Source organism: Cynocephalus volans, chromosome 3 (assembly GCF_027409185.1).
Source record: "Cynocephalus volans isolate mCynVol1 chromosome 3, mCynVol1.pri, whole genome shotgun sequence".
Taxonomy (NCBI): domain Eukaryota; kingdom Metazoa; phylum Chordata; class Mammalia; order Dermoptera; family Cynocephalidae; genus Cynocephalus; species Cynocephalus volans.
Genome location: NC_084462.1, coordinates 92,667,555 through 92,687,109, shown reverse-complemented (window position 1 = coordinate 92,687,109; position 19,555 = coordinate 92,667,555). Strand labels below are relative to the sequence as shown.

At 39.6% G+C, this 19,555-nt stretch overlaps 1 pseudogene; it reads right to left on the bottom strand.

Moving 5' to 3' along the window:
* Positions 1–7,164: 7,164 nt before the first annotated feature.
* Positions 7,165–7,525, bottom strand: LOC134371585 (multifunctional methyltransferase subunit TRM112-like protein; annotated as a pseudogene).
* Positions 7,526–19,555: the final 12,030 nt, after the last annotated feature.

Here is a 19,555-nt window from a genome sequence, read left to right as displayed (position 1 = left end):
TTTTCTACTTCACAAGCTCTCCCTGAAGGAACTTCCTCTCTGGTGAGAGGGCACGAAGGCCCAGTACCGAGCTCTGCCACAGGCTCAGATGAAAAACATTTTGATATGGGGACAGAACCAGAGAAGCAAGCGTAAGGAATCTTTGCTCTGCCTGAAGGGTAAGGGAGAGGATTTGGGGAGGTGACCCCTGAGAAGAACAGTAAGTTCTTGTTTAGGATGCACTGACTCTGAGGTATCAGTGGGTCACCTAAGTGGATCTGACATGACCTTCAGGTGTTTGCAAAGACAGATGTATGGGTGAGAGGTCAGAGTTAGAGAGAGGGGCAGGATGTCATCTCCATGAAGTGGGAGGTGTGTGATGGGCTGCCAGGTTCATGGGGGGTACCGACTGTGTGACCAGCAGAGCAGAGGATCCCTACGACATGTCCATCGGGCAACTCCTGTGGCTTGAGGACTTCACTTTCCACAGCCAAGGCAGTTGGGGTTAGCAGGAAGATCTTAAAAGGTCCATTTTGCTCTAAGATTCTATATGATTCTTGTTATAACACCAAGGTCAAAGGTTTGGATCCCTGTACTGGCCAGTTGCCAAAAAAAGAAAAAAAAAGGGGCTGGCTGGTTAGCTCAGTTCGTTAGAACTCAATGTTATTAGAATCTTTGTGATTCTACAAGGTAACCTGCTCCACACCCCCAGATAACAGTTACTTCTCTGTTATCTTTATCTGTTATCTATTTATCTGTTATATTTCTGTTATGTTTAGCTATTTATCTGGCCCCAAGGCCAGATGGAATTGAGCAAGAGAGGGGCAGCTGGGCCTCCTCGTACTCCTCCTTGAAACTTTGATTTCTTTAATTATCCCCAAGGAAGCAGGATAATTTCCAAATCTGTTCTCTTTCTTCTTCTTCTTCTTTTTTTTAAAAAGATGACCGGTAAGGGGATCTTAACCCTTGACTTGGTGTTGTCAGCACCATGCTCACCCAATGAGCTATCCAGCCATCCCTATATGGGATCCGAACCCGTGGCCTTGGTGTTATCAGCACCACACTCTCCCAAGTGAGCCACGGGCCGGCGCTTCTGTTCTCTTTCTTTGATGATAACATGGTAATGTAATATATCCACCTAATATTAGCTCAGCCAGTGATAAAAAAGTTGAAAATTTCAGTTCATTGGTTCTCACCCTTTCCTCTAAATATAATTCTCCCATTTTAAATAAACTTTCTGTATTTTCTCCAAAGGTTGTTAAATGACATTTATTAGCACTGCATTAACACTGGCAGACCTGAACTTGGAGCTCAGAAAGGGGTCACCCATGTGGGGAGATTTCAGGGATGCCAGTAAGATCCTGCTGTCCAAAGCTAGCTAGCTAGCTCCTTTCCTTTAGGTTAAAGCATAACTTCTGTTTTCTTTATTAGTCGTTATTCAGTAAGTATTTAGTAAGTGCCTGCTGTGTAGTAGCCCTAGGAAGCACTGTACATTTGAACTGCTGGTGGTGAGTATTTTGGTTGTGTGTGTGTGTGTGTGTGTGTGTGTGTGTGTTGTGTGTGTGTGTTTAAAAGATGATTGGGATCTTAACCCTTGGCTTGGTGTTGTCAGTACCACCACGCTCAGCCAGTGAGCGAACCGGCCATCCCTATATGGAATCCAAACCCATGGCCTTGGTGTTATTAGCACTGCACTCTCCCGAGTGAGCCATGGGCCGGCCGTGTGTGTGTGTTTTAACTGTATCGCTGGCTGCTGGAGAGGCTTTCTGTCTGTCCATCAGATGGCTGAGGGCATCACAGAGGAGCCTGGAAATTTTCTGGAGGTGAGACAGGGGTGGAAAGGCTTCATGGGTGTGTGTCTTGGGCAGTTACACAGGGCCCTGTGCTTTGTTAAATGCTCCGTTGTTGCTGTCTTGAAATTCTTTGTACTTTTTGGACAGGAGACTTGCATTTTCATTGTGCACTTGGCCCTGCCAGTTATGTAGCTGCTCCTGGACAGGAGAGAATTCTGAATCTGGGGTAGAAGACAATAGGAATACTCATAAAAGTTGTACAGGAGTGGGCATAAGGGCACCAACACTACTCTGAGATGTGGGTTTGAGTTCATGAATATTTGTTGGATTGAATTGAAGTGAGGTGAGAAGCAGTCCATACTGAGCACTGAGCGAAGCATATCACATGAATTAACTCAGCCTCACAGGGATTTTTTTAAATGGCCATTATAGTTATCCAAGTTAGTTCATAAACTAATGCAGTTTCGTTATGACCAAATAGCCATTCTATTTACAAAATTGTAGGCAATATTTTTTACATAGTTCTCCCCATCCCCCACTCCTGCCGTCCTGTGCAATCTGCTACTGTTTGAAGCTACAGCTTTACATCTGGAAGTTCTCTATCAGGGGAGAAGTGAAAACTTTGTGATTATATCCATTCTTACCATAGGACCCAATACTTGTCTTCACGGGTCTTCACTAAATTGCGTCTTCCTGGAGGAAGGACCATTGTCTGTTTGGGTCACTCCTATTTCCTCAACATCAAAGGCTGTGTCCAGCACAATAGTAGACACTTGCTAATTATTTATAGACTCCTACTTCTGGCCAAGACAGCATAACAGGGATCAGATTTACCCTCACACCTTGAACAACTAAAAGTCCTGACAAGATATATGAAACAACGGTTTTCAGACATTGGACAACGGGTAGTGCAGGATGGTGATCCCTGCAAGATGGGAAACAAGACGAGCCCTACGACTGTCTCAGCTCACCGTCTGGGGAGAGTTTGCAGGCCAGAGCTCAGGAAAGTGGGATAGAGACCAGTGGTTAGACAGAGGTCAGATTTCAGGGAGGCCAAGGTGCCTAGAATTCACAGGGTAAAGTATCGAGGAGAAGAAAGCTGCTCAGAAAGCTGATCTGTACATGCATGTGAGAAAACAATTGAGTTCTGAGAAAGAACTACTGCAAAAGAGCAGGCAACAAAACCCCTAGAACTCACACAGGGCTGGGAACCTATTAGCCAAAGACCTTTTAATTCCTGGAGCACTGAGTAAAATTCTCAGAATAGGATTGCCTCTATAGTAGAGCCAAATCAGTCCTAGATTAAAGGCTGTTCTGGACCTGCCTAATAAGCATAAAAACATGCTTTGATAGATTCAACTAACTTATTCCAAGTAACTTAACTACACCCCAGAATGAAGTCCAAAAATATCTAAAGAAATACGGAAAAATCCAGCACCTGACTACATAAAACTCATATTAACTGTCATCATACTTTAATTTACCCAACATGCAATAAAGCATAAGATAAGACCCACAAAAAAGGGGAAAATAGACAGTCAATAGGAACAAATATAGAAATGACACAGATGATAGAATTAGAACACAAAACCATTACAACAGGTATTTTAACACATAAAGTGCATTCATGGAGATAGAGAAAGTAATGAGCTTCATGAGGAGAGAAATAGACGATGTAAAAAGAGGTATGAAATTGAACCTCTGGAGATGAAAAATACAACAGCTGAAGTGAAAAGTATACCTGATGAGATTCAAAGCAGCTTAGACATTGTAGAAGAAAAGATTAGTGAACATAAAGATATAGCAGTAAAAACTATCTAAAATGAAACACAGAGATTAAAAAGACTGAAAAAAAAAAGAACACTGTATTAAAGATCTGTGGAATATCATCAGTGGCCTAGTGTACAAGGAAAGATTAGCATTATCTTTTAATTCTATTTTTCCGTGAACTTTTCAATGTACCCTTATACGTATAATTTGAGTCCCAGGAAGAGAGGACAGAGAGGGAAAACAGAAAAAATTTGAAGATACACTATTTTAAAAATTATAATGTAAAGTAGCTTTCTTTAAACTTGTCTTTGCATACGCTTGTGGAAACAATTTCTGCCAGCAGTGTATGAGAATTCTAGTTGCTCTAAAAACACATCAGGACTTGTATTGTCCTTTTTTCCTTTTTTCCCTCCTTCCCTCAATCCCTTCCTTCCTTCCTTCTTTTCTTTTCGTTTTTGTCATTTGAATGGAGGTGGAGTGGCATCTCATTATAGTTTTAATTTGTCTTTCCCTAATGACTAATGATGTAGATCCTTTTCATATGCTTTTTTTGCCATTTGTATATTTTCTTTGATAAAGTGTTGTTTGTCTTTTGCCCATTTATTTATCTAGTTGTTTGCTTGTTTTTCTTAACATTGTGTTTTCGGAGTTTTAAAATATATTCTAGATGCAAGTCTTTCATCAGATATGTGATTTGCAAATATTTTCTACCTATCTGTGGTGTCTTTTCATTTACTTTGATGTCTTAAAGACCAGAAGTTCTTAATTTTGATGAAGTCTAACTTATTAATTTTTCTCTCATGGATTGTGCTTTTTGTGTTATATCTAAGAAATCTTTGCCTAGCCCAAGATAACACAGATTTTCTCCTATTTTTTTTTCTAGAAGTTTTATAGTTTTGTGCTGTAGATTTAGGTCTATCATCCATTTTGAGTTACTTTTTAAATATGTTACAAGTTATGAATTGAGGGTGGGTTTTTTTTTTTTTTTGCATATGGTTATCCAATTGTTCCAGTGTCATTTCTTGAAAACATTTTTCTTTCTACATTGAGTTGCTTTCACAACTTTGTAGAAAATCAATTGACCGCACATATATGAGTCTATTTCTGTGCTCTCTTCTGTTCTATTGAACTATGTGTCAATTCTTTCTCTGAGAGCATATTATGGACTGAATCCTCAGCCCCAATGTGATTGTATTAGGAGGTAGGATCTTTGGAAGGCAATTAGGCCATGAGGGTGAAGACTTCATGAATGGGATTAGTGCCCTTATAAAAGGGACCTGAGAGAGCTCTCTTGCCCTTTTTCTGTGTGAGAATACAACAAGAAGATGGCAATCTGCACCCTGGAGGAGGGCCCTAACCAGAATCTAACCAGCTGGCACCTTGATCTTAGACTTTCAGTCTCCAGGACTGTGAAAAATAAACTAAGACATACCAGACTGTTTTGGTTACTGTCCTTTTACAATAGTTTTTGTCTTAGTCTATTCAGGTTGCTGTAACAAAATATTATAGATTGGGTCACTTAAATAACAAAAATTTACTTTTTCCCAGTTCTAGAGGCTGGATATTAGAAGACTAGGGTGCCACCACGGTTGGGTTCTGGTGAGGGCTCTCTTCCTGGCTTGCAAACAGCCACCTTCTAGCTGCAACCTCCCACGAGCTTACCTCTGTGCTCACATGTGGGGTGAAGGGAATCTCCTCTTCTTCTTATACAGACACTAACCCCATCATGAGGTCCCCACCCTTATGAACTAATTAACCTTAATTACTTCTTAATGGCCCCATCTCTAAATGCCATCACATTGGAGGTTAGGGCTTCAACATATGAATTTTGGGGAGGATGTAAATATTCGGTCCATAACAGTCTTGAAATCTTTCAACTTTGCTGTTTTTCAGAATTGTGTTGACTATGCTAGTTCCTCTGACTTTCTATATAAATTTGAGACTCAGCTTGTTAAATTTATTTATTTATTTATTTAAAAAGATGACCGGTAAGGGGATCTTAACACTTGGCTTGGTGTTATCAGCACCACACTCTCCCAAGTGAGCCACGGGCCAGCCCTCAGCTTGTTAATTTTTTCAAAAAATGCTGCTGGGATTTTGATTAGCATTTATTTATTTATTTATTTTTGCAGTTGGCCTGTATGGGAATCTGAACCATTGGCCTTGTTCTTATCAACACCATGCTCTAACCAAGTGAGCTAACCTGCCAGCCCAATTGAGATTGATTTAAATCTGTAGATCAGTTTGGGAAGAATTGACATTTCAACAACATGGAGTCTTCCAATTCATAAACATGGTATATGTGTCCACTTATTTGTGTTCTTTAATTTCTTTCACCAAAATTTTATAGTTTTCAGCATCCAGATTCTACATCTTTTCTTACATTTAAACCTAACTATTTCTTGTTTTTGGTGCTCTTGCAGATGGTATTGTTTTTTTAAATTTCAGTTTTCAGGGGCCGAGCCTGTGGCGCACTCGGGAGAGTGTGGCGCTAGGAGCGCGGCGACGCTCCCGCTGCGGGTTCGGATCCTATATAGGACTGGCCGGTGCACTCACTGGCTGAGTGCCGGTCACGAAAAAGACAAAAACAAACAAACAAATAAATTTCAGTTTTCAGGCCAAGCCCGTGGCGCACTTGGGAGAGTGCGGCACTGGGAGCGCAGCAGCGCTCCCGCTGCGGGTTCGGATCCTATGTAGGAATGGCCGGTGGACTCACTGGCTGAGTGCTGGTCATGAAAAAGACAAAAAATAAATAAATAAATAAATTTCAATTTTCAATTATTCATTGCTAGAATACAGAAATACCATTGAATTTTGTTATTGACCTTGAATACTGTTACCTAGCTAATTCACTTATTAATTCTGGTAGTTTATTTACTTTTTTTAGTAGATATTTTGAGATTTTCTACATAAGAAACCATGTTGTCTGTGAACAGAGAAAATTTCATTTCTTCTTTCTAATCTGTATGTCTTTTAGGTATTTCCTTACCTTATTGCATTTGCTAGGACCTTCAGTATGATGTTGAAAGAGAGCGGTGAATGCAGACATTTTTGTTCCTGATCTTAGGGAGCAAACATCTGGTTTTTCACTATTAAAAATGATGTTAGCTGAAGGTTTATTGTTGATGCCCCTTATGAGGTTGAAGAAACTGCCTTCTATTTTTAGTTTGCTAAAAGTTTTTATTGTAAATAAATGTAGAACTTTGTTAATTACTTTTTCTGAATATATGGGGATAATAATACGGTTTTTCTTCTTTAGTCTGTTGATTGCATTGATTTTCAAATGTTGGACAGCCTTTCATTCCAAGGATAAATTTCACTTGGTCATGATATACTTTTTATATCTTTCTGGATTTGATTTTCTAGTATTTTGTTGAGGATTTTTTTCATATATGTTCATGCTGTATGTTGATCTATAACTTTCTTTCTTTTTTTCTTTCTTTCTTTTTTGGTTTTGAACCTTTAATGAGAAAGAAAAAATATACTGTCAAACTCAGGATCACTGTATGTTTGGTGTGTCATTGGTTCAGGGTTGGGGGCACACGTAGAAGAACTAGTAAACAAGATATACATAAACAATGAAACGCATGGTCACAAAATGAAAAACTGTTACCTGGCGTGGTTAAGTCTTGGTTTCCTCATCATTCAGCAGCATGTCGGGGATCCCATGGCTGATGGGGAACAGACATCCAGATTCTGGGCATTGCAGGGTGCCCTTCAACACATCCACCTCCAGCAGTACATGGTACATCTTCCTCAGTAATTTCTCAGCATGTTCATACTGTTGAATCGGTCCTTTGGACACCTCAACCAGGTCCAGAAGTGCCATCCACTCCCCCTTGGGTATTTTATGTGCCACAAAGTTGGAGATTGAATGCCACAGGGATGATGTGAATCTTGGTGGCCCAGAGGTGCAGAGGGAAGCCATGGGGCTCCACCCCTGACACATGAGAGCTCAGCAGGTTGTGTGTGAGTAGTGTCATATCACTACCTCTGTAGCTTTCTTTTCTTGTGTCTTACTGTCTGGTTTTTGTATCAGGCCTCCTAAATGGGTCATCAGTGTTCCTTCCTCTTCTACATTCTGGAAGAGTTTATGAAAATTTATGTTATTTCTTTCTTCACTATCCGGTAGAATTTGAATATTTGAAGACATCTGGATATGGACTTTTCTTTGTTGTAAGTTTTTAAAGTATAAATTCAGTAAGTAAGTATACATTCAATTTACAAATAGACATAGGTCTATTTTAGGTATCTCTTTCATCTTAAGTGAGCTTTGGCAATTTTGTTGTTTCATGGAATTTGTCTGTTTCATCTCGGTTGTTGAATTTATGGAAATAAAGTTGTTTTTACTATTTCCTTATTATCTTTTAATGTATTTAGGAGCTGTAGTGGTGTCCCCTCTTTTATTCCTGATATTTGTAATTTGTTTCTTCTTAATCATTCTAGTTAAAGGCTTATCAATTTTATTGATATTTTTAAAGAGTCAGCTTTTCATCTTGTAGAAGATATTTACAAGCAAAAAAAATCAACTTTTCTTTTTTTATTACATTGCTAGATTTAATAAAAACATTGTATTAGAAAGAGAGCTGTTAAACAGCATTATGGCATGCTTATGGATATTTTCCTTTTGGATTTGGCAGGTCATGCAAATTTTATGTTGGTCATAAACAAGACAAATTTAAATAAGAAAATTCAACAAAGAAAACATTTAAGATAGACTTTAAAATCAAATTTCAATTGACAATCAAAATTATCTTCTTCCCTTAATGCTGTGGGTTTGAAATTAGCCAGCACCAATAGTTGTTGCCAATAATAAGCAAGATGGCTAGCTAAAGTTAAATGTGAAGTTCACAGATGTGGAAAGGTTTTCTTTGGTGAGAAGACTATAGTCCACATTGGGAATTGGAAATAAAAACAACAATTAAATCAAGTCCATTTCCAAAATCCAATCACATAAAAAAAAGACATTTTAATTTCAACAGTATTCTATTCTGCCAACTGAGTCACAAGCTGATTCACTGAAAATGAATTTTGAAATAATGCAGAAATAAGATTGCAGATAACCTTTACTCCAAAAAGAATATCAGCTTATCACCCTTTCATAAGAAACAGTACTGGTTATCTCAAGAACTGTAAAAAACAGGTATCGTCATGTTACAGTCTTTATAATAAAGCAATTTAGATAAACTGCTAGAATACAGAATAAAAATTTGTATTAAAAAATGCAAAAAGCCATATTATTTTGACTTGGGTATAACATAATGCATTATCAAAACTATAAGTCTATAATACCCAATCAAAAAAACAGAGCAAAGTTATGTAATTCTACCTAAACACAATATATGTTGCAAAGGCAGTTAACAGGAAGATAATAGATGTGGTAACCATAATCTCTGTATTTATTTATTTTTTTATTGAATCATAATTGATTATACATATTTTGCGGGTTCAACATTGACGTATGTTGTTCAAATCAATATTATTAGCATATATGTTATTACAAATTGTACTTATTCTTTATGCCCCTTATCCAACCTCTCTCTACCCCCCCTCCCCCTCCCCCTTCTGATAACTCTAGATTTCTTCTCTCCTTCTGAAAGAGTAACAGTTACTCTGTTGATTTGTTGCCTAGATGATCTGTCCAATGCTGAGAGAGGTGTGTTCAGGTCCCCCAATATTATCGTAGAGCTGATGCTTCTTCTGTCACTCTGGAATGGGCTTTGTGGAGAGAGACATCCTCTTCTTTTCTGTTGATGACTCTCCTTGTGTCAATGCACTCAATTGACTGGCGGGCCCTCTACACAGTGGTTGTGGTGTCTAGCTGCTTTTGCTGCAGCTGTGACTATTGTCATGGTTGTGGTGGGCCACCCACATGGAAGTGGTATTATTGGCGTGCTTCTTGCCTGGTTGTGGGAGGAGGGGTTGGTCCCCGGCTCCATCTATTTTTACATTCTAAGTTACTGTTGTGGAGCAGTTGGGTGGGAGGGCGAGAGGGGAAGGGGGAAGGAAATAGGGTGGGAGAAGGAGGAAGGAGGGAGGGCATGGTTGAGGCCCATGGCACCTCGCTTCTTCCTGTAGGGGAGACCAGAGGGCTTCCAGTGGTTGCTTGGTCATTGCTGGGCTGAATGCAGATGTCAGGGATTGTGGCCAAAGCCCATGGTCCCCCACTGCCCTGGCTTGGGAGCTCAGGGTGTTTCCTGCGGCAGCTCAGTGGTCGTTACCGGGCTGGTTGCGGGTGTCAGGGGTTATGGCATCCCTGGCTTGGGGTCCTAGGAGGCTTCCAGTCCTTTTAGGTTTTATAGGTCTTCTTTGGTGAAGTAAGACCTTTTCATAGTTAATATCAAACTTTGTCGCTGGTCTGTGGATATTTTGTTTTTTCTTTCAGTTCTGTGTTGGATTATTAGCTGCCCACACTACTTAAACTCTGCACCAGAACTAATTTGTTGTCCTTTGCTTACTTCTAAAATGGGGGAATTTCCTGTGGGGACCAGCACTTGAACCCTGTGGTTGGGCTAAATTGCTGCTTTGTTGCTGATTTCCTGTAGAAGGCTTTTTCTGCAGCTCAGGTTTTATGTGTAGAAACTCTGGTCTGGACCTGAGTCTTGTCAGTAAACTGTTCCCCCTTAAGTTCTATATTCCTGACCAGTCTCCACTGAGTGGCCCTGCACCGATTGGGGGGCAGATCAGCTGTCCATGCTGTGCCCCAATGTCCTCCAGTGGGCCTGTCTCCACCACCACCTGTACTCCAAACACTTCCCATGGGACAGGCCATATGCCAGTCCCCTGTGATGACTCACTGGCCTCTGAGTGGCTCCTTATTTCAGTTGCTGTGGCTTCTCACAACTATGCGGGTCCCTGGGAACCCTGTTAGTGGTCCTGCTGGCCTGAGGGCCATCACAGCTCTCTTCTCCCCTGCAACTTCATTGGAAAGGTACAGCTGCAGCTTTTGCCAGCTCTTGCTCTGTGTGCTCAGCAGCTCCAGCCTTGAAGTGGCCAGGATTCAAAATGGTAGGAGTGATCCTTTCTCTCTCATTGTGGCTTCTCCTGCCTTCATGAACTCTGTAGGTCTCTCCTCCTTTTCCCCTGAGCCCCAGTTTGGCTGTACTTGCTTCTTAATAGTTGTAAATTGGTTGATATGTGGGAGAAAGTGATGCTGGTAACCGCCTCTTCTGCCATCTTGACCAGAAGCCAGAACCAGCTTTTCATTTCATTGATTTTCTTTATTGTTTTTCTGTTCTCCCTTTCTTGATTTCTCTTCTTAATGATTTCCTTCAGCCTGTGTTGCATTTAGTTTGCTCTTCTATTTCCAGTTTCTTGAAGTAGAAGTTCAGATGATTGATTTTAGATATTTTTTTCTTTTCTAACATAAGTGTTACTTGAGTTGCATACCACAGATTTTGACATATGTTCATTTCCATTCTATTAAAATATTTTCTAATTTTCCTTATGACTTCTTCTTTGACTCGTGGATTATTTACAAGTGTCTTGCATAATTTCCAAATATTTTGGGACTCTCAAGATGTCTTTTTGTTAATGATTCCTAGTTTAATTCCATTATTGTATTAGAACATATTTTGTATTATTTTAATTCTTTTAAATGTGCAAAGATTTGTTTTATGGCCCAGAATATGGTCTACTTTGGTGAATGTTTTGTGTACACTTAAAGTTAATGTATGTTGGGCCGAGCCCGTGGCGCACTCGGGAGAGTGCGGCGCTTGGAAGCGCAGCGACGCTCCCGCCGCCGGTTCGGATCCTATATAGGACTGGCTGGTGCACTCACAGGCTGAGTGCCGGTCACGAAAAAGACAAAAAAAAAAAAAAGTTAATGTATGTTCTGCTCTTGTTGGGTGAAATATTCTAAAAGCGTCAATTGGGTCAAGTAGATTGATAGTGATGTTTAGGTCTTCTATTTCCTCATGTATTTCTGTTTACTTACTCATTCTATCAATTACTGAGAAAAGAGTGTTAAACTCTCCAGTCATAATTGTGGACATGTCCATTTCTCCTTTAAATTTTATTGGTTTTTGCCTTATAGTCTTTGAAGCTATATTGTTTAGTCTGCACTCATTTAGGATTGTCATATATTCTTGGTGAATTCACTCTTTTCCATTAATGTAATGCTCTTCTTTATCTCTATTAATCTTCTTTGCTCTGAAGCCTCCTTTTTCTGATATTAATATAGCTTTTTAATCCAGCTTTTAAAAATTGATGTTATCATACTATGTCTTTTTCCATTATTTTACTTTTATTCTATGTTTTTATATTTAGAGTCGGCTTTTATATTTAAAGTAGGCTTTTCTATTAAAGTAGGTTTCTTATAGACAGTGTATAGTTGGATCTTCCTTTTTTTTAAATACAATCTGGCAAACTATTTTTTTCCTTGGGCTTAGACTATTTATATTTAATTATTAACATGATTAGATTAAAATCTACCATTTTGCTAGGTGTTTTCTTTTTGTTCCTTTTGTTTTTTGTTTCTTTTTTTCTGCCTTCTTTTGGATTGAGTATTTTTTATTATTTCAGTTTATCTCCACTATTGGCTTATTATTTGTGCTTCTGTAAATTTTTCTTTTTTCATGTTTGCACTAGGGTTTGTAATACACATCATTAATTAATCAGATTATATGTTCAAGTAATATTATACAACTTCATAGTAGTATAAAGACACAATAGCACTACCAATTCCTTTCTCCCATTCATTGCACTATATATTTTATTGTTACATATGCTATAAACACATTATACATTTACACTATTTTTGCTTTAGACAGTCATCTTTTAGAGAAGTTAAACTTTTTAAAAGTGAATTTTATGTTTACTTTCATTAATACCACTTCCAGCTCTCCTCATTTCTTGTGTAGATACAAGTTTCTTTCTGGTATCATATTCTTTCCATTTCAAACACTCCTTTTACTATTTCTTCTTGTGTAGATTTTACTGGTAATAAAAACTCTCTGTTTTTGTCTGAAAAAAAGTCTTATTTTTCTTTCATTTTTGAAAGCTATCTGTGCTGGAAAACGAATTCTGGGTTGACAGATTTTTTTTTTCCCCCTGAATTTTGTTTTTAGAATCATTTTTTTCTTGTCTTCTTTTGCATAATTTCTTCATGAAGTCTGCGACAATTCTTTTTGTTATTCCTCTGTATGTGATGTGTTTTATTTCTCTTTAGTTGACTTCAAGATTTACTCTTTATCTTTCTTTTTTAGCAGTCTAAATATTATGTGTCTAGGGGTATGTGTGTGTGTGTGTGTGTGTGTGTCTTGGTATTTATTTTGCTTTGTGGTCTTTGAACTTCTTGGATATGTGGTTTGGCATCTTTTATCAATTTTGGAAAGTTCTCAGCCATTATCTCTTCAAATATTTCTTCTCTCCTTCTCTCTCTTTCTCCCCTTTTTCTGGGATTCCAATCATGTGTATGTTAGATCATTTGATATTTGTAGGATCATGTGTTTTCTTTAGCTCTTGGATGCTCCATTCTGCTTTCTCTCCTCTTGCCCCCTTCTCTCCCCCCCTTTTCTTTGTGTTTAATTTTGGGTAACTTCTGTTGATTTATCTTCAAGACCACTGATTCTTTCTTTGGTTGACCTGAGTCTACCAATGAGACTTTAGAGACATTCTTCATATCTATTACCATGTCTTTCACTTTTAGCACTTCCAGTTGATTCTTTCTTGTAGTTTTCTTCTCTCTTGACAGTCCTCATCTCTTTATGCATGTTGTCCTCCTTTTCCACTAGAGCTTTTAACATGTTAATCATAATTATTCTAAATTCCAGCATATAATAGTCACAACATCTGGATTATAGCTGATTCTGGTTCTGGTGTTGCATTATCTTGTCAGGGTATGTTTTTTTTCTTGTTTCTTTATTTATCAAGAACTTTTTGGTTGAAACCAGACATCTTGTGTAGAATAATAGAGGCTAGGGCAAATGATTTTTATGCCTGGAAATGGGCATGTATTTTATTTAGATAAACCTTTAGTGTTTGGGGTTCAGTCAATTCAGTAAGGAGTTGAGCTGGATTTGTTGAAGTGGGTCTGAGGATTTTTCTTTTCTTTTCTTTTTTCTTTTTTGGCAGCTGCCCAGTATGGGGATCCAAACCCTTGACCTTGGTGTTATAACACCATGCTCTAACCAACTGAGTGAAGTGGCCAGCCCCTCTGAGGCTTTTTCTTGATAACTGTTTGACCTTCAGCTTTAAGGTTTCCCTTTGCACCTATGTCTTAGAGAAGGTCTTTCTCCACATATTTCCCCCATCTTGTAGAAGTCGATGCCCGTTATTTTCTACTCAATGCTTGCTATCCTGGTGTGAGGAAGGGGAGTGCTTTTTGTTTTTCAGGTTCGCCCTCAATCTTACACAGGTGCTGTGTCCCTGAGTCTTGACAGTGGGGCATTATCAGTGATCCTCCCTCCTGCAGCAATCAGGGATCTCTAATGACCTGGGCCCATTGTAGTTTTCTGCCTCTCTTTTAGAGATAAATATTTTTTTTCCTGTTCACTTCCTCTAGAAATGAGCTTTCATTTGTGGTCTGAGAATGGCAAAATTTTCTTTCCCTCACCCAGTGACCCAAGACTTTACAGTAGGGGAGGTAGCTGAGAAGAATCCAGGTAGAGTTTTGTGTCTTTCCTACCGTGGCAGCTGCTCACCTTCCCCAGGCCTCATCATGGGAGAAGGTAATTTCTCCTATCTTGCTCATACTCTTTCTAGTGAGCACTTGGTGAGATCTGTGAAGAAGAGCCTTTTACTAGGTATGCCTTTCCCTTGTGTTGTGGTTCCCAGGCTTTTTGTATTCTTATACTGTTCAATACTTGGCTTTTAGCAGTTTGTTAAAATTTTTTGGATAAACCCTCTTTGCCAGGTTGAGAATTTTGTTCACTTATCCCATTTTCTTGAAAAGATTAACCATAGTTATTTTGTTTTGGCAGCTGGCCAGTACAGGGATCTGAACTCTTGACCTTGGTGTTATAACACTATGCTCTAATCAACTGAGTTAACCATAGCAATAGTTATATGTTGAAGTCCCTGTCTGATATCTTCAAAATCTGAGTCACTTATGGGTTTGTTTCTATTGTCTGTTTTTTTCTCTTGGTTTTTGGTCATTTGGTCCTATTTTTTTAGTAATGCTTTATAATTTTTTTATAGATGCTGGACTGTGTAGTTGAAAATTTGCAGATGCTCTGGCTGATGTTTTATATCTTTGAAGAGAGTTAGCATTTCTTTTGTCAGGCAGTGAATTAGTCCGTTTTGTGTTGCTATAACAAAATACATGGAACTGGGTTTTTTATAACGAAAAACAAAATTTATTGCTTACACTTTCTGAGGCTGGGAAGTCCAAAGTCCATCTGGTGGTGGCAACAGTGACCCACAGGTCTCACATTGTGAGATGATGGAAGCAGAGAGAGCAGAGAGAGAGAGAGAGAGAGAGAGAGAGAGAGAGGAAGACAGACTCTCCTCTTCTTTTAAAGCCCTCAGAATGACACCCCTGACTACCTATTTTAATCCATTCACTACTGCATGGTCCTACAAGCCAATCACCTCTTCAAGTTTCCACCTTCCAATATCCATAACAGGATTTACCATCCTCTTAACAGTCACAGTGGGGACTAAGCTTCTAATAAATAAATCTTAGGGGACACAAGTCAAGCTTCAGTGAGTTTTGGGGGGACATAATTCAATCCACTACAGGCAGATAGGGTAGAAATGGATTAAATTGAACTTGCTAAGGCTTTGTTTGAGGCTTGATTGTGTTAGTTATTTCAGCTTTGCTTTCCCCCTACGGCATAGGTTTAATTCCCTATAATTCTTATTACAGCCCTGTTAGGGTCTCAGTAGAAGCTTGAGATATTTATCAAAGTCCAAGTCTTCAGTAGGGCTTGAAACTAATTTATCTCTCCAGCACTACACGATTGCTGAAATCTCTGCTTAGGTCTTTAGCATTCCAGCTACTGTTTGTGTGTGTGTGTGTGTGTGTGTGTGTGTGTTCTGCTGAGTTTCATGGCATTTTCTTCTGAACATCTATAGCTTATAACCTTATGAGTTGGTCAATGACTTGGAAATTTGGTTTCAGGTTTTGGGGATCCTCCTTTTCTTTTTATGATTTCTCCCCTCAAATTGCAGCCATTTTGACTGCCCCAGATTCCGTCTTCTGTCTCTTCAACCTTTAAGACTATTAGAGTATTATTTCTTACATTTTGATTTGCAAAATAGAATGCCCTTGAAAAAGATCTAGGATGAATGTTTAGCTCAACTCTGCTTCCCTTCTCTCAAGGATCATATATCTCAAGTCCTGCCTCCACTGGTTGCTCTGCAAGGCCTTCAAACTGTTTTACATATTTGTTTCTAGCCTCTTGAGTTGTTTTCAGTCAGGAGAGTTAGTCAAATACCAGCTACTCTATTAAGACCAAAATCGGAAGTCCCTATATCCTCTCTAGTTCTGCCTGTTTCTACCAGCAATCAAAGACGAGGAAGGATAGCATAAACAGCAAGAAGGATAAAATCACATATTACTTATTCCCTGGTTATTTCTCATATGGGTTTATAGCAGGCCACCTAGTTTTCCAGGAGTAACCTCTTGGCTTTAGGACAATTACAAGGCCCATTTTCCATGGAAATGACCAGAGCTAGCCTCTCATCCTGGCTCTGCCCTAAATAACTGTGTGACTTTAGACAAATTGTATATCTTCTCTAAGTCTATTTTTATTTGTACCTAATATAGGATTAGTAGCTGACTTGTTTACCTTACAAGAATGTTGTGAGGATGAATAGTGGAAGTACAGGAAAATCTTTTGAAAGACTATAAAATGCTGCAGAAACAGAGACATCCCTAACTTACCTTTAACCCCATAGCCCAGAAATAGCTCAGGACTTGGAATGAGGGTGTCAGGATATGGAATTGGCTGAGCCACTAATTAGCTGTCGATTCTAGGTAAATTACTTTGTTCTTCCTGATCTGTACCGTGAGAGAGTTCATCAATAAAACTATAACTGATAAGACAAAAAACAAACAATGGAGCCAAAGTCAGTTAATTGAAGGGAGGTAACTGCCAGGTTAATTCTCTTCCTCTTGGCAATTGGGTTATGTCAATATCTTCATTTAAACAAAACCTGGATCCTTTGGGAAAGTGAGAAGAGTGCTGTGGCCTGCAGTTAGAAAGAGGAAGACATGGTTTTTACACCTCCTACAGGAAAAGAAAGAAGGAAGAGGGAGATGTGATCACTGGCATCATTTTACCTAAACACAACACTAGGATTTGTGCCTATTGGTATGCTTGGACCTGGCTCCCAAACCATCAATTATTTAAAGTAAAACTAGAAAAAAAAAAAAAGAAAGAAAGAAAGAAAGAAAAGAGATAAAGCGTGAGACAAGATGAGCAAGAGACACTTCACAGTCCTATTGAGATGATACTTGGACATCAGCTTGAAGATACCTTCACAGGTACGCTGGTTTACTTTCAACACTGATATCTTATTTTCCTGAATTACTGTAGGACCTTACAATAGTACCCAACAATTGCAAGGTCACCTACTGCTTTACAAGCACTTTACTTAATTTTCATAATAATCTTATGAGATAGCATTAGGCAGGGCAGGAAAGACAGAAGGGGCCCAGCCAGGTGAAGGGAGTTGCTCTACTCTTAAAATACAATACACATTTACTCTGCGAGGGATTGTGTGCTTGTGTGCACAGAACTGGGGAAATAGAAACGTGTGTCCTTATTTTGGAGATTAGATTAATCATCTACACATCAAAAAATCTAGGCTAGAATCCTGTGGTGGTGGTGGTGGTGGCACTGTTCACATTTATTTAATAAATATATATTGATCGCTGAATATTGTGGCAGGCCTTGGTCCTGGGGATACAGTGATGAGCAAGATAGTGCTTGAGATCATAGTTTTGTAGGGAGAGTTCTGTAAAAACCTGGTATGGCAGGAGTGCAGAGGAGGGGTCCTAAGTCTTGTCTGGAGGGAGTCATAAAAAGCTTCATTGAAGAGGGTGGCCTGGCAACAGAGACTTGAAGGAGGTGTAGGAGTTTGCTAGGTAGATAAGTAAGGGCAAGATATCAGAAGCAGAAGGAACAGCATCCACAAAGTTGCACAGGCACAAGGGTACGTTGGGTGTTTAGGGAACAACATGCAGCTAAGTATTGTTGGAGGGTAGGAGTAGGCAGAAACAAGGTCACTTTGAACAATGTTGAACGATTATCTTCCCTCCTTTTATTCATCCTCTCCATGCCCGATCAGTCACCAAGTCCTATGGATTTATTTCCTTCTGTGCGTTCTCTTCTACTTTAGTTAAAGCTTCACCACGTCTAACCTGGCCTATTGCTTTTGTTTTTTGTCTGCACTCCCTGTCCCCAGTGTGCCCCTTTCCAATCCTTCTGCCTCCCCATTTTGTTCAGGATAAGCTCAAACTTTTTAGCCCAGCTTACAGAGCCCACCTCTATCTAGTACTTGCCTGCATCTCCAGACTTATTTCTTGAAGACCACTCCCATCCCACTCACATTTCCCCCTTCCATTCCGTAACTAATTTCTTACTTTATTTTGTCCTTCCTTAGTTAATTTCTCAACAATTTCCCTCTGTTCTTTAATTTTTCCAGCCTCCTTTCACTTGTCAGGGGAGATCACACCTCTGTGCCTTTGTTGGTGCTTTTCCCTCCACTGGAACACGTCCCTCTTGTCCACTGGTAATCCCCTACTTATCTTTCAAGACTCCAGACTCAGAACAAGTGTTAGCAGCTCTGGGAAGCATTTCTGGATGCATCTGTCTTTTCTCACTGATTTGTAAGTTTCTTCATGGTAGAGATGTTGTCTCATTCATTTTTGTGTCCTCAGCACCCAAAACTGTGCCTGGGTGATAGTGGATACTCAATATATATTTGTAGAATGGATTAATAAAAGAATGCCTAGCAGTCATTTGGCATTGAGTCATGTACAGTCCTGCTTTCTATTTTTTCTAGGAAATGTCTTTCCAGTATAAAATCATGGTAAGTTTTCTGGGTGTAGAGACTTTATTTTTCTTTTACATGCTATCTAGGGACTAGTCCAGTGGTGGCAATGCTTCCACTGAGGTGCCTGTTAGAAGTTCCTGCAGAATTCTTAGGCTGAAAAATCATCTTAAAAACATATATATATTTAAATTTCTATTGAATCAAAATTGATTATACATATTTTTGGGGTTCAACATGAGATATGTTGATCAAATCAATATTACTAGCACATATATTGTTACAAATCATAATTATTCTTTATGCCCCTTGTCCAGTCCCTCCCCATCCCTTTTTCCCTCCCTCCTCCCCCTTTAATTACCCTAGATTTCTTCTCTCTCTCTGAAAGAATAATGGTTACTCTGTTGATTTGCTGTCCAAATGATCTGTCCAATGCTGAGTGTTGTGATCAGGTCCCCCAATACTATCATACAGCAAATGTCTCTTCTGTCACTCTAAAATGGGCTTTGTGGAGAGAGACATCTTCTTCTTTTGTTCGTCTCTGCTGGTGACTCTTATTGTGTCAGTGCACTCCTCCAGTAGCTGGCAGACCATCTGCGTGGTGCTTGTGGCATCTAGCCACTTTCGCGGCAGCCATGGATATCATGGTGGCTGTGGTGGGCGATACACATAGAGGAGATGATCTTGGCATGCTCCTTGGTGCTGGCAGTGTGCCTGGTTGTGGGGAGTGTCCAATCCTTGGCTCCATACCCTGAGTCCACGGGTGGGCCCCAAGGTGCTGGCGTGGTGAGCCTGGTTGCAGAAAGGGGGTCCAGTCCCCCTCTCCATACCCTGGGTCCCCAGTGGGCCCCGAGGCACTGGCAAGATGTGCCTGGTTGTGGGAGGAGAAAAACATATAAGTATTTAACTTGAGAGTTGAACTCCTCCTCTGAGGTGAGGTCAGACACAGGGAAGGAGGGCCCTAGACACCACCCATCTGGCCCTTGAAGCTGCATATTTCTTTCAATCCTTCACTGAGGAGCCACAAGGAATCCACAAGCTGGGGTAAGCAAGGTGTTGGGGGAGGGCAG